Genomic DNA, 15,231 nt, shown 5'->3' on the forward strand with positions numbered 1-15,231 from the left:
CCCTTTATTGGTACTTCCCCATCCAACAGGCAACTAAGGGGTACCCAGATGCTGATTGGCAACACCCCGCGGTGTACCGTCCCGCCCAGACACACCTGTTAACCCCACACTGCCCCTGACAAGTTAAATGACAGACCCTCCGCCTACCTTCCTGCTCCTAGCTGCCCCTGAGCCTGGACAGGCCAGTGCGATGATGTGCGGTAAACTGCCAGAACAACCCTAGGACTGCTGTGACTTGTGAGCAGAGACTCATTAGCCCTCATATATAGATTTTATATATCCCTATCGCCTGACGCCCGGGACATGCAGTTTCGGGTGCCTGGGCGATTTGTTTTTTGGTACATTTAGCCCTGCTCCAGACAAGCAGAGCTAAATGTACAGTGGGAGCCGCTGCTCATTTAATACAAGTGATGTAATCTGATCACTTGTATCAAATCGAGTGGCGATCGTGTCCGGGGCCCCCCCGCCGTGGTTTTCGGGGGTACCTCTCTGGGGGACCTGTGACCACGGCATAGGAGCTCACCATAGAGCCCCTAGAGCGGACGAAGAATGTCCGTTCTTCATCTGCTCTGTATGATCACTGAGACTGTGGCGCTGTAATCACAGCGCCACCTGTCTCAGCTGTGACTAACTACACCTGTCACAGAATGCCTGCGTCCTATGGTCCGGTGCGCCTTATAGAGCGCAAAATATATAGCCATTGAATGAGAAAAATCACTGTACTGTCTTACCTGATCCCACTGGCTATGTTATGTTCCTAGTGTCATTATGGCAAGATAAAGAAGGTCCTACATGAACTTTGATGAAGGAATATTTAGATTTTCATATCCTGTTAGCCATGATCTTTCAACTCAAGAGAATTAAGGTTCTTTATTAAACATATTAATTTTTACTATGCATATACATTTTTTTATTTTGCCTTTTATTTTTTTTAAACAGGATATATCCATAACACAGTACTTAACAAAAAAAACACAGAATGTGCTTTTTTCTTTCAGATTGTTTCTTTCTAATTAAAAGTCTGTGCAGAGCCCCCTGAACAGTGCAGACATGTAGTAAGAGGGAGTGGGGAATCAGTCACTCATCTAACTAAGGATGCACCGATACCGATACTAGTATCGATATCGGTGCCAATTCCGAGTATTTGGGCGAGTACTCTTACTCGCCCAAATGCTTCGATGCCTAGCACGAGTACTTCCGGTATCAGGAAGCCGATTAGTTTCCCGATTAACCGGGAAGCGGCTCCATGCTCTCTCGTCACTTGTGATGAGAGAGTATGGAGCCGACTTCCCGGCCAATCAGGAAGCCGGGCAGCGTGTAAAGACACGCTGCCCAGCTTCTTGATTGGTCGGGAAACTGGCCAATCGGGAAGCAGGCCTTGTGAGGTAAGGTTAACTTACCTTAGTATGTCCAGCCTGTCACCCCCTGGGCCTCTCCATCGAGAACGCGGCCTTCCTCCAATCAGAAAGCAGGGTGTCGCAGCATTACACGGCGCCCGGCTTCCTAATTGGCCGGACAGGCGGCTCCGGCTGGGTACCGGAGGAAGGACGCGTTCTCGCTGGAGAGGCCCGGGGGTGACAGGCTGCACATACTAAGGTAAGAGGGGACTTTCTTGTTAATCGGGAAGCCGGGTGGCGGGTCTTTACACGCTGCCCGGCTTCCTGGCTAATCATTACACGCCACCTGGCTTCCTGAATGGGACTTCCGTTACTGAGTAATTGGTATCGCCAAGTACCGAAAATTATTTATCGGTACTCGTACTCGGTAACAAAATACAAGTATCGGTGCATCCCTACCTATAACTAAATTCGGTTGCATGTCTAAGCTTGGGCCATAGAGCTCTGTAAAAAGGCTTTTTGGACAGAGCAGTCAAGAATAGGCATAAGAACATGTTAACAAGCCTAAACCGCCACCTGCTGGTTGGATATAGAAATGTGAAATATGCATATGCAATATTTCATATTTAGCCAAAATATTTTTAGCCCCATAACATAATAAATACAATATAAAACACACAAGTGTTTTATCCACAATTTATTCTGATCCTTTATATTTATTAATCATTCACAAAAAATAAAATCAGCACAAAAATGTGTAGTTTTCATTATGTTGCAACAAACCTTGAATTGCCCACAAAAAGAAAAAAAAATCACTTTGATTCTTTTATATATACACACACACACACAACTACTTTCAATTCGTGTGAATACATTCTTATAGACATCATGTAATTTAAATACACTGTAAACAAAATTATGTAAGAGAATGTTTTGTTTCCATTATATCCTCTTAAAACAGGATATGGAGCCGTGTGAAGTTAAAGAATGAGTGGTTAGCTCTGGTTAAAGGAGAACTTTTGGGATGGTAAAATGTACTCTTCCCAATGGTCTGGCTCTATAGCTCGAGAACTGAGCGATCACAAACCACCGATCACTTAACTCACAGCTGATCCCTGCAGTCACCACTCCTCACAGGGATTACACCCTCCCCTCTCTGTTCCTCCAGTGCTCATTGGAGGGACAGACAGGGGAGGGGGCAGGCACAGCTAGCTCTGGCTCTAGAGGCAGAACCAGCTGTCAAATAGGCAGCAGGGTGTATCCTGACAATATTATTGGGATCTTTCCTGGCTGCAGCAGGCTCTACGCTGTCAGTACTTAGGTCATACATGTGACCCAAAAAAAAAGGTTTGGCCATAGTTCTCTTTTAACCCCTTCATGACTGAGGCCCTTTTTTCATTTTTTGCACCCATGTTATATTCCACATTTTAGGCCTGAAAATGACATAAAACCCCCCAATATATTTTCTGAATGCCAAGACCCTATAGAATAAAATGGTGGTAGTTGAAAATTTTTATGTTGCGCAATATTAGCGCAACTCCTTATTAAACCCCAAAATTTAGTGACAAATTTAATTAAATGCCCCAAAACACAACAAATTACCCATTTTTTTTATGAAATATAAAAGATGAGGTTACAACGAGTAAAACGATACCCAACATGCCCAGTTTACAAATTGCGTGCGACCGTGAAACGGCGAAAAACTGCAGTACCCCAAAAAGTCAATAAAAGACGCTTTAAAAGCCCCCACAGGTCATCAATTTAGAACGCCAGGATCGCTTCTGTTGTAAAGCCGACAGTCGGCTCTACAAGTTTAAACAGACTCCCGGCGGCAAAAGTCGCCGGGAGTCTGTTTAAACAGCCCCGATGCTGGCGACGTACACTGTACGTCGTCAGTCACGAAGGGGTTAACAGAAGTTTTCCCTTCCCATAAGGTGTCATATTTCCAATGTTTTACAAGGTACAAATCTACTCCAAATACATTTCCCAATGAGATCATGTCTACCTGTGAAACATCAATTACTCTTTCAGAGTGTCCTAATATTGCTAGCAATATTATTTTGGCAAAATTCTCACAATTACATTGCCCACCTTTCCCCCAAAATACTTATATACTGTATATTATCTGTTTCTCAAATATGTTCCTGTATTTACTAGATAGGTGGTGCTTTCAACTTTACAGTATTTGGTAGACAAATTTTCAGCAAAACATAAACCCCTGTTAGCATTCTCATGATCTGGACTGGACACTGCAGATATACATTTCATGTGGTAATAATGACAGTATAAGCCGTTAGTGTACAGAAGTCATGTTCTTAGAAGAGAACCCACAGAACAGGAACACGAAACGCATCACAGGAAACAAGTGCCACAGAGATGAATCATAGAGTTGCATATAAACTAAACATAACACTCATAACATCTCCCTCTTAATAAACGATCATTGTGAAATGTGGATGAATCCTTGTAATAACATATTTACAGGTTAAGTCTTTTGGGTGGTTGTGAATGTCTACCACTGCGGGTGAAAACTGGCCCTCGTTGTATAAAGTGTTTCTTAGCCCTCTCCGAGGTTACTGGGCTCTGCTCTTCACTCCCGTCCGATATACCTGCTTGCTCCGGACTGTCATTAACATTAGTCTGTGGCATCATCACTGTACATTCCCTACCACCAATTGGTGAGTTTGCCCTTGCATTACCAGGCGAGTCTGGCCTGTCAACTGGATAATGTGAATCAGGCTTTTCAGCCACACGCAGATCCACACGATTGCGACGATAGAGAGTTCCATCAATGTCCACAAGATTGGAGCGTGGTGCAACCTTTCGCAGACAAGTACCCATTCTCCAACGACTTGTTCGATCTCCAGGCAGCGGTTTCATACGGATTCGTTCTGTCAGAACTATTGGGCCGAAAGGAATCAATTTCATAGGCCTAAACATGTTATTTTATAGATGTGTCTATGGGCATACTGGTAGCCATTTTGTCTGTTTGCTATAAGGTGAATATAAGTTCATTCTTCTCTTGTACAGAGACCTTCACAGAGAAATTAGGAATGTTAGTATAAACATTCTTCACATCGTAAATTGTGGGGGTCTCAGACGCACATCAGTTAAGGATGGTGCCGGTCTGTGTGGGTCTTGATTGATTACTTTCTTGCCTCCCTACAAGAGATTGGAATTTCTAAAGAGTTTTTTTTTCTCTTTGCTCAATGAATAGAAGAAAGGGGCTTATTTAAAAGTTCCTTATGAAACTTTACTATTCATTGCAGTAATATTAGCGATAATGTTATTATATTATATTATATGCAGGATCTATATACCTACTTAATTGATTGATTTGTAAGTAAAATTTTATACATGTACTTTTATATATCCAAACTATATTCATTATATATTTTTTGAGTGTACCCATTGAAATATATTAGTGTGTATTATGAATAAGGGGGGTTTTATATTTTGAGTGCAAAGAATTAGGTGGTATATGCCAACGTGTATTCTTTTCTTATAAGGTATGAAAAACCTTGGTCTTAAAACTTCTACCTCACTTTTAAGGAATTGAGAAAGAATGTTCATTGCTTTCGAATAAATTGTCTTAAAGTTGTAAATCGAAGAAGCAGACCGAAAGTCTGACAGTGGGTAATTAAGGATTGTCAAAATGTTATATTCATGGTTTTGTACAAGGGTAGAGATCAGAGGTCATCTCTGCCTTATCTTTAGAAATTAATGAAATTAAATGAAATGCTCCCAATTTTTACATAGAACAATAGTGCCCCAGGTGGTGATTGTGAGGGGAAGGCATGTGCAAAAAGGACAGAATGACGTTATGCTCCACGTCATTAATCACGTGGAACACTAGACCAAGCCCACATCCCAGGGGGGGGGATATAGAGAGGGGACCAGGTTCCCAGGGGGATCCAAATTCCATCATCAGAGAGAGTCGAAGAAGACAAGGCAGTAAGCAAATACATTCCAAGGGTATAGGTCAGAAGCTGAGGACCAAGGAAACTGAACTAAAAGAGAACATGACTATTCCTGGTTGCTGAGCATTGACTGCTGACTTCTTTCAAAACAACTAAAATTAAATTGCTGGTAAAGTATACTTTCTATCTGAATATTAGGCAATTCATCAGCCACATATATATATTTGTATAAACCATTGAGTTCTTGTAGGATCTAGATTGATCTGAGATAATTTTTTACTGCAGTAAAAATGGTGTCTTTCAATCTGGGGAGATAATTATATAATTTTGTTTTATACATTTGTATAATCTCCAGGAAACTGATTTCAGTTTCTAGTCAATGGTCTAGTCTGATATATATATTGAATTAAACTGGTGGTAATTTTTCTCTACTTTGACTGATCTGGGCTTATTGCCAGCCCTGTGCATGATGGGATAAATATCGCCCATGCGCTGTTAAAAGTTTGAGTTGGTGAATATCTGTGCTGAGAGAAGTCACATGTCAATTCTGAGCCTTTTGTTTTCTTATTCTGTGAGATACTGAGAAGATACCCATTACATTAAAAAAGTCGTTTTATCTTGGTTACATTTATACTTTGAACAATATCCAGTAGTTACATTTTTATGCATTACCTGTGATATCAAATTAATTGTTATTATCTGATCCATATTCTTTGTTTGTCACCAATTTTTATTTTATAATTATTTTTGCACTGATTTTTGATAAATATCTATATTTTGTATACTTTGGTATTCCTCTTGTCTTCGAAGTCAGCGCAAATGAAAGAACTCGCGTAAATTTTGATTTATGGAAATACATTGGGAATCTCCTTAACTATAGATTCTAATTTGTTTCCATAAACATAAGACTTTTGTCTTATGTTTATGGAAACAGAGCAGTATAAACATTCTGACAGTTCCCCAATGTTCAATTCAGGCAAATCTCTTGCAGATGTGTCATATTGTGCCTTGAACACTTGCCTCTTAAGCCGTAACTTTTCCGGTACCCCTTGTATCAACTGCTCGGCTGAGGAAAGAGCTCTGGATGCATATGCAACTGGCTGCTCATCTTGCAATAGACAACATCCTAGGCCATTCTTGCTTGAATCACTTTGTATTGTAACAGGTTTTGTGACATCATAATATTTCAACACAGGAGCGGCGGTGACCAATTGTTTTATTTTCTCCATTGCCTGGTCATGTTTGGGAAGCCAGTGCCAAACTGCATCCTTATCCAGAAGTCTTCTTAACGGCTGACACACCTCAGACAATGTGGCATAAATTTAGCTAGCTATGTGACAAAGCCAATAAAACGCTGTACTGCTTTGGCATCGCCAGGCTGTGGCATGTCCACAATGGCTCTAATCTTATCAGGGTCTGCTTTTAAGCCTTGTGAGGACACGATATGGCCATGGAAATGGACTTCTTGCACCTTGAACTGCAATTTCTTTACGCTGAGTCTCAGCCTCACCTGCCTGCAACGCTGCAGTAGTGCTATTAGCTTCTCATCATGGTCATGCACAGCTTCTTCATCTGTATCACCACAGCCAACTATGAGAATGTCATCAGCTATTGGCTCAATGCCATGGAGCCCACATAATAGTTCATGCTGCTTTCGCTGATATACCTCTGGTGCCACAGAGACTCCAAATGGCAGTTTGAGCCATCTTTTTCTGCCCCAAGGAGTCCAGAATGTGGTCATGTAGCTACTCTTTTCATCTAGGTTTGCACTGCAAAAAGGCATCTCTAGCATCAACAAGGGTAAAGACCCGTGCTTTGGGTAGTTTGTGCAAAACATCGTCAAGTGTTGGCATTGAGGGCCTCAGGGCCATATTCAAAAACTTGGGATCGATGCAAATTCTGATCTTCTCACATGGTGAACTGGATCAGACCCAGGTGCTCACATGTTGAACTCGCATATGCACATTGCCACAGTACCTGCATGATGCAGGCGTGCTCCCAGGTGAGTTGCGTTGGTGATTTTTGTGCTGAAGCTTGTGCTGGTGGTTCTTCAAGCTTGGCTGTTGCTTGGAGGCTGCATTAATACTGTCAGTCTGTTTATCCTGCTCCATAGCTCTCATATGTTTGTCAGTAAGCTCTGCAGTACGACATATCACAATTGCTGCTTGTAGGTTTAAATCATGTTCTCTCAATAGGCGTCGGCGTGTGCTTTCACTAGTGATACCCAGAACTATTTTGTCACGAATAAGTTCATCTCTCAGAGACCCATAGTCACAGCTTGCAGCTTTTTCTCTTAGCCGTGTGACAAAGTTATCTATTGTTTCACCTTCTTCTTGCTTGCAGCTGCCAAATATATATCTTTCATATATGACATTTTTAGAAGGTCTGAAAAAAACTTCTAATGCATCCAGGATGGCTTTAGTGTCACTCTTCTGCTCCTCTGTGAGGTTCAGATTATGCTTGTAAACATGAAGGCATTCACTGCCCATCACTCTCCTCAGTGTAGCTGCTTGCACTGCTGCAGGCTTCTCATGTAATCCTGTTGCTAGGGAGTAATCCTCAAACTCAGCTCTGAAGTTATCCCAGTTACTGCTGCAATCCCCACTCAGGTAGTCTGTCTCAGGTAGTGGAATGCTGTGTGCAGTTGCCATGGTGCTGGTTTTCTTGCTTCCAGTGCTCAGCTTTCAGGACAGGACTGCAATCGCTACATGAGGCACATTCAGCTCTAAGGCCTCTCACTGCAAGACTGGCAAGCTTTCAGCGTCCCATGAGTAGAAACAGCGCAGATTCAAGTACTTCTGACACCATGTTTTATGTGGTAATAATGACAGTATAAGCCGTTAGTGTACAGAAGTCATGTTCTTAGAAGAGAACCCACAGAACAGGAACAGGAAACGCATCACAGGAAACAAGTGCCACAGAGATGAATCATAGAGTTGCATATAAACTAAACATAACACTCATAACAATATAGGTAAGGTCTCAAATGACAGCGCTAGGATCGCTGCTGTTTGTGTATTATTTGGGATTTCAATGATGCTGGATAGTACATCTATCAGTATACTTCTGGCACTGTGACAGCTGCAGCCTCTCTTACACAGAAGCCACTCTGGCATTTGTCTTTCCCTCCTCTCCCCTTAACCATTCACAGAATGTTTTTTTTTGTATGAACCAATCACAAAATACAAAGTGATCTTTGAATGGACAAGGGGAGAGGAGGGGCAGAAAGTGTTGCATCTGTGTAGGAGAGGTGCAGCTGTCCTTGACGTTCTTTAAAAAAACAAAACAAAAAACACATGCTCTGCATATTTTCACAATGTTTTATCCCTTTAACCCTTTCGCTGCCAAGCCCTCCGGAAAGCTTTTAACCTCAGCTGGCCACATCATTTTTGCAATTGTTCCCATTGTTTTGATTTTCTACTGCTGCGTTGCTAGCTTTTATAAAAGACTATATATTTTCTGAAAGCACAGGCTGGGTAGAATAAAAGGATGGTACTACTAATTGTGTAGGTCCTGGGATAATTGCGCAGATGTTTATCAAATCAATCAAAATACACAATTAAATTGATAAAAGCACACTAAAATCAGTATCAGTGCACAAAAAGAAAATGTTTTTCTAAATCTGAAAGATAAAACTGTATTAAGTTAATAACAAATATTTGTACATTTTAAATTGCACCTTTTTGCGAAACGGTAAAAAAAATGAAGTGATGCAAACCTGTAAATAAGCGACTTATGTTAAAAATAATTTGTTGTCACTGTGTTGGGGTGTGTGTGTTGTGATAAAATGATACAGGTGTACATTTAATTGCAACACAGCGTATCACAAAGCACGGCAATGCATCACACCATTTTGCTATACACTGCCACTGTTAAATGTTTTGAAAAGAAAAAAAAATCCAAGCACTGTGATGTATTCTTTTTTTTTTTTGTACAAATATTTTTATTGCAACAGAACAGAATTACAGATTATACAGTAGAAGTAAGGTCCAGCAGGTTTATACAATGGAAAATTGACTTAGAACAATACAACGGCGTATCAGTGCATTTTATCAAGTCATCCAGTATAGAGCCAATGAAGGATATCCCTATAACATTGATTAAAGGGTATGTCGAAAACAAAAGCCCCCCGTACAGAAACTATACTCTGCTGCGGCTATGGGGAAAGAGGGTGGTTCCGCATACAGATGGGACAGGTGATGTTGAAACTCCTTTAATATCGATTGCGGGTTACTGGTCAGGACAGAGTCAGCTGTTCGTAGGGAGATGGGGCGTTTGGGCGGTTCAAAGCAGCGGAGACGTTTCGCTAACATAGCCCCAGGCTTGTTACTGTGGGCATAGAATTTTTGTCCTGCCCAGCGTAGTTGGCATTTGGCTATATCGGTGAGGCATAGGTTGAGTTCTACCCTAGCTTTCTCGAGGCTGGCTCTCAGTCGGGGCATTGAAGAGGTCTTGCACTGCTCGGTAAGGCAGTCCAACTCCGCCTCCATGTCCAGCCTACGGGCCTCCCGTTCTCTCCGCCGTTGGGCCACCAGTTGGATTATGTGCCCGCGAAGCACTGCTTTATAGGCTTCCCATAGCACAGTAAAGGGAAAGGGAGGGGGTGGGAATGCAAGGAGAGGGGTCTAGTGGAAGATAGTCTATCACCGTGAGCAGTAACAGGTACAATAAACAATGTTACCGTGAGCACAATCCTACATCACCTATATTCAGGCTATCACAAAGCAAAACGCTGAGTTATCAGTAAGGCATAACAGTTCTGTAAGTAATGGTAAACGAGTATTAAATGCAAAACTACTCAAAAGAAAAAGTAGGAACAAAAAATCAACATAAACATAAAACGAGTGGTGCTGAACATGGGCACATGGTACCTCCTCTGTGTTCGGGAAGGGTAACTCCAGCGACCATGTTAGTTTTCCACAAGGCCTCGGTCCGGTGTGAAATGAAAAAAAAAGAGGCATAAAACAAAAGAGAGAACACCCTTGGAGGAATCAGTCAGCGCAAAAAATCAAAAAAATAAGGGGGAGGTCGCCTTGGGTAGCAACGGCTTAGCCAGGCCTAAGAACCAGGAGATGCCCCCACAGGTCAGCTCCACCGGCACAGCCAAGGACAGAACAATACCCGTATACGGAGGAACATCAGGGGGTCTTGGGTTACCGGATAGCGTTCCAGGAGGTAGGGAGCAGAAACAGAAAAAAGGTACCTTTTCAAGGTACCACAGTCCAAGGTTGTGGTGTGTAAGCCTAGCAGGGTAGCTCAGCCGTTGGATTTAGAGTGAAAAACCTGTGAACCCAAGCGTTGCAGGGCCTGAGATCTGCAAGGCGACCGGCCAGGATCACATGAGGCCTGTGAAGAGTGGGACTTCTGAGAGGGCTGGGCCCTCTGCTGTAAGGGCTGCGAGCCCGTGGGCGAGGAGGGGGGCTCCACAGGGACCTGAAGGCCCATTTCACGCAGGCAGGAACGTAGATCTTCGGGAGAGCGGGGCTGGAACGACTTTCCTTGGTGCGTGAAAAGGAGGCGAAAGGGAAAGCCCCATCTGTATGTAATCCCCGCATCTCTGAGAACTTGCAGGTAGGGTCGGAGGACTCTGCGCTTCTGGATGGTCGATGGGGCCAGATCCGAATACAGGCTGTAAGGGTGGCCCTGGAAGGACAGCGCCGGCGCCTGCCTCGCTACCTGCAGAAGTCTCTCCTTCGTACGGAAGTAATGCAGTTTAACCACCACATCCCGCGGCGGTCCGTCCGGCCTTCGGGGTCCAAGCGCCCTATGGATGCGGTCCATCTCCAGGCGGCCTGCGGGTAGATCAGGGGCCAGTTCCTGGAATAATGCGGTGGCCGTGCCCACAAGGTCTTCGATGGATTCGGGAAGGCCCCGGACGCGTATGTTGCTGCGCCGGGCTCGGTTCTCATGATCTTCCAGTTGGTCGCGGAGGAGAGATAGCTCCGACTGGGCAGATTCCAGGTCCTGTTCATGGCCCTCTAGTATGGTGGTGACATCATCCATTCGGGACTCCAGGGAGGCCGTGCGGTGTCCGATCTCCCTAATCTCCCGCCGGAGCTCCGAGGTGATAGCAGCGGAGGCTTTAGAGAGCTCCTCCCGCACCATGTCCCGCATACGCACCAGGAGGTCGGACCCCTGCGATCCACGGGAGCCGGATCTCTGCTCAGCAAACGGGTCTTGACTGTCCTCCGAGTCAGCCGACAGTCGGGGAGCTACATCGTCAAGTAGGCCGCCGGGCGCCATCTTGCCCTGAGCGCGGCGAGTGCGAGGAGTCTCGGAGGGCTGGTTGCCACGCTTGTATTTCGATTGTGAGGATCTCATTCGGACGCTGGGGGTGAGTAGGTTCACAAGCAACCTAGGGATCCGACCCGGTAAGCAGAGTTATGGCTGAATGCGGGTGTCTCTCGGCTCAAGAAGTGCGGAGCGGTATCAAGAAGCAGCCATCTTGCACCGTCGCGCGCATGCGCCCACTGTGATGTATTCTAACATCACACCGCAGCACATGGCGTACACCACAATATGGTGCACACAGTTGCACGTGTATAATATGTATTTGTAGTCAGAGCCCCACTGATTGCTACCTGTAACATGAAGACGATGACCCTACCTAACCTTGACCTGAGGTGTGCCACGGTCACTATGGTCAGTATGCAAATAAGGGGGCAAAACCATCCAGTAGGAAAGGAGATCATTTATTTAAGAAAACTACAGCAGAAGTTTGGAGAATGCCTGCACCATCTCCAGCTGGGGATCAGGCACGTACCTGGCAAAACACCCTGAACTCCACCTTCCCAACTGCTTAATGACATGCACTGGGACACCTTGCCTGGATGCCGCAGAAGCTTGTTGGCTAGGAGGATGCAGACATGTCTAATGAAATGTGCGGAACTGAGTGGACCTCCCGAAAAAAGGCAACAGGGGACTGTCCAGAGGGGAACGACCAAGTGCAGCTAGCAGCTGGTCCAGAACTCTGACTGGACGCCAGGCATTCTGTGAAGGAAAGTACTTGACCGCCACGCTTTTGCCAGATTGCAGTGTCTTCGCGTGTTCCAAGCATAGGGTTTGACCCGACCATGTATGTCCCCAAACTGTGGCCGCAGCCACGATAGGGTACATTTTCGAAGAGGTCTTTGAAAATTCTGGAATCTCCAAAACCTCTTCCGACCAGGGGGCTGATAACCAGTGGGGGCCAAAAATGGCAGCGTAGCACCTAGAGGCTGCAGCATCGGTAACCACACGAGGCGATCCTGTCCAAATTATCCTGGAGTAAACTGGCCTGCATGCTCAAGGAGAACAGCCGGACACCCAAAAAATGACAGCAGTATCCAGACCCTCCATCTTATGGGCCACTACAGGACATTCAATTTGGCGAAAACAGCCAGCAGAGACAGCAGATCCACAGGGGGCCGAGCCGGATTCTCAACCAGAAGGAAGTCATCCAGGTAGTGGATGACCGACTGGCAGCCTACCTCAATCCAATTCAAGGCCTGGGCGAACCTGTCAAACAGCCACAAGCTACTTTTGGAACCGAAAGTAAGCTTTGTGGCAAAGTAATACCTGTCTCTCCACTTGACACCGTGCCACTGCCAAAGAGAAGGCCTGATCGGGAGAAGCTTAAAAGCGTCGGAAATGTCCGCTTTGGACAACCAGGCGCCCCTGCCTGCCTGAATGATAGTCTGAATTGCCTGATCCACAGAGGAATATTTAAGCGAAAACTCCTCCGACGGGATCAGTGAATTCAGACTAGGCACACTGGACGAATGAAGAGCAGACAAATCATAAAATAAGCAAAGTTTATTGGAAAATTTACCTTTGACTAATCCAATAGGGCTCACCCTCCAAGCTCGGAAAGGGGGAGCAACAAAGGGACCAATAAGGAAACCCTTCTCCAGCTCCTGAGCCAGCAATCCGTCAACCCCGTCCGGATCCAGGGAAGATGACAGCAGATTCCTGTACTCAAAAGAGGAGGTGAACCCCTGTACCAGAAAGTCACGGAAAGACGGGGACACCCATCCCACCAAACAGTGACTCAGGAACCCCACATCAACCCTGCTTAGTCACGCGGAATCAGCCTGCCCCAAGGTACAAGCCGATTTGGGGTGGGCCCGAAAGCACAGGGCACAGATATGCAGGAGGCGGCATTGCCCAAAGTTACAGGCGGAATAATTGAAGTTGTTGGCTTTAAGCCTTGGCTTAAAAATGAATAGACCTAGCCAATTTATCCAGCTGCACCGCCTGTTTAGGATTTGGGAGAGAGGCCGCAGCCGATCTGGAAGAACCAGGGACGGACGGGATCTTGGCTGAGGGACAAGTGGTGGCACGGGAGGAGGACTGGCAGATGGCACACACCGGTGCTCTCAAACCCGCAAAATGATGGCAGAACAGCTCCATGTCCACACCGCCCCAGTTGGTCACAACTTGAAACTGAGCCAGGGGGGCTGCTGCCTTAGCCGAAAAAGACCTGTGGTAGTCGTAGAACACCCAACCACCATACCTGTGACCCAACTCAACCACCCTGTGCAGATACAGGTCCAACTCCCTGTACACGTTGAACGCCAGCATGAACTCGGGCAGGGACAGCTTACAGTTGAGACGGGATCCTTCGCTTTAAGGATCACCGAAACGTTCCCGCAGGCAAAGGCCTTGTTCTCGGTCATGTCCTGGGACGCCAACAGCAAAAAAATTGAGGTTCACATCCTTTCCTTCCAGGATGTCTTTCCTGACGCCAGGGGGCACAAAATGAGCCAGAGTAATCAAGGGAGGACAGGCAGAGATACCTGAGGGCACAGGGGGGTCAGCGGGAACCACAGGGACAGCTGCGGACTGGGGGTTGGAGGCCGCTACCTCCACCGACTCCATGTGCTGTTGCAAATCCTAAGTAGCAGCTGGGGCGGGAAACAACAACCGAAACAGTTAAGCTTTGCGGGCAGTCGCCAGAAACGGAACCCCACGACGCTGTAATTCAGCCATCAGACGTGGAATGGTCCATGCTCGTAGGGATGGTGCACTGCCGTGTTCGGAGCCCCTGGCGGGGGAAGGCGGAATGGAGACCAACTCATCTAAATCCGAAGCCTGAGACATCCTGTGACTTCAAAACGAGAGAAACAAAGAAATGTAATGAGCGCCAAAGTCAACATGCTCTGACCCACCACCAGACACCTGACAAAACCTGACAACACAAAGACCGTGAACAACGTAACAGCAACACACAGACGTGGGGCAGAATGAGGCCCGTGACGGATGTAGGCTAACTAACCGAGACGTGACCGGAAGGAACAGGCTTGTCAAACTGGGGTCTCGGCGTGCAAAGGCCACGTGGCTTAAGTATATTAATGTACTCATATAATTACACTTGATATACGTGGTGGCACCTGAGACGCTGCAGGTAAATGGATAGGAACTGAACCATGTCTGTCCGACGGCCAATAATGTGGAGTGTGGCAAGACAACTTATGACGTATGAGCAGGGAACTCGAGGACAATGGAGACCAATCAAAACCTAAGACCAGTCAGAGTTCCCCTGACTCCTACTGGGGTAGAGACTGTGTGTATGCAATGCGTCTGCCAAACCACGTGCCGGTGCAAAACCACTACGCATCCCCCACAGAACCACGACCTATGACCTAGTGAATGTGAAGTAGTGAGAAAACTAACGAATATGCGAAGAAACCCCCCGACACGGTTTCACACACCTGAACGAGTGAGCAGCACAAATTCCCACGAGGAACAGTAGATCCACACGCACACTCAGACCTGTGATTAGATGAAAAACCTTAATGTGAATGCACGAGCGTCCCCGCAACCTCAGACTCCCATGCCAGACTCCCATGTCAGCCTCACCACGGACACGCAGTCACACACCAACAGTCCAAGCGCCACCACTTACCGACACACGCCGCCACGCAACCCCCGTCACCACCTGCGGAACTGCACATGCGCATCCACACAGGAAAACCCCATACCTGCACGTGCAA

This window comes from Nanorana parkeri, unplaced genomic scaffold (genome assembly GCF_000935625.1).
Source record: "Nanorana parkeri isolate BGI_ZX_2015 unplaced genomic scaffold, ASM93562v1 scaffold2777, whole genome shotgun sequence".
Lineage (NCBI taxonomy): Eukaryota > Metazoa > Chordata > Amphibia > Anura > Dicroglossidae > Nanorana > Nanorana parkeri.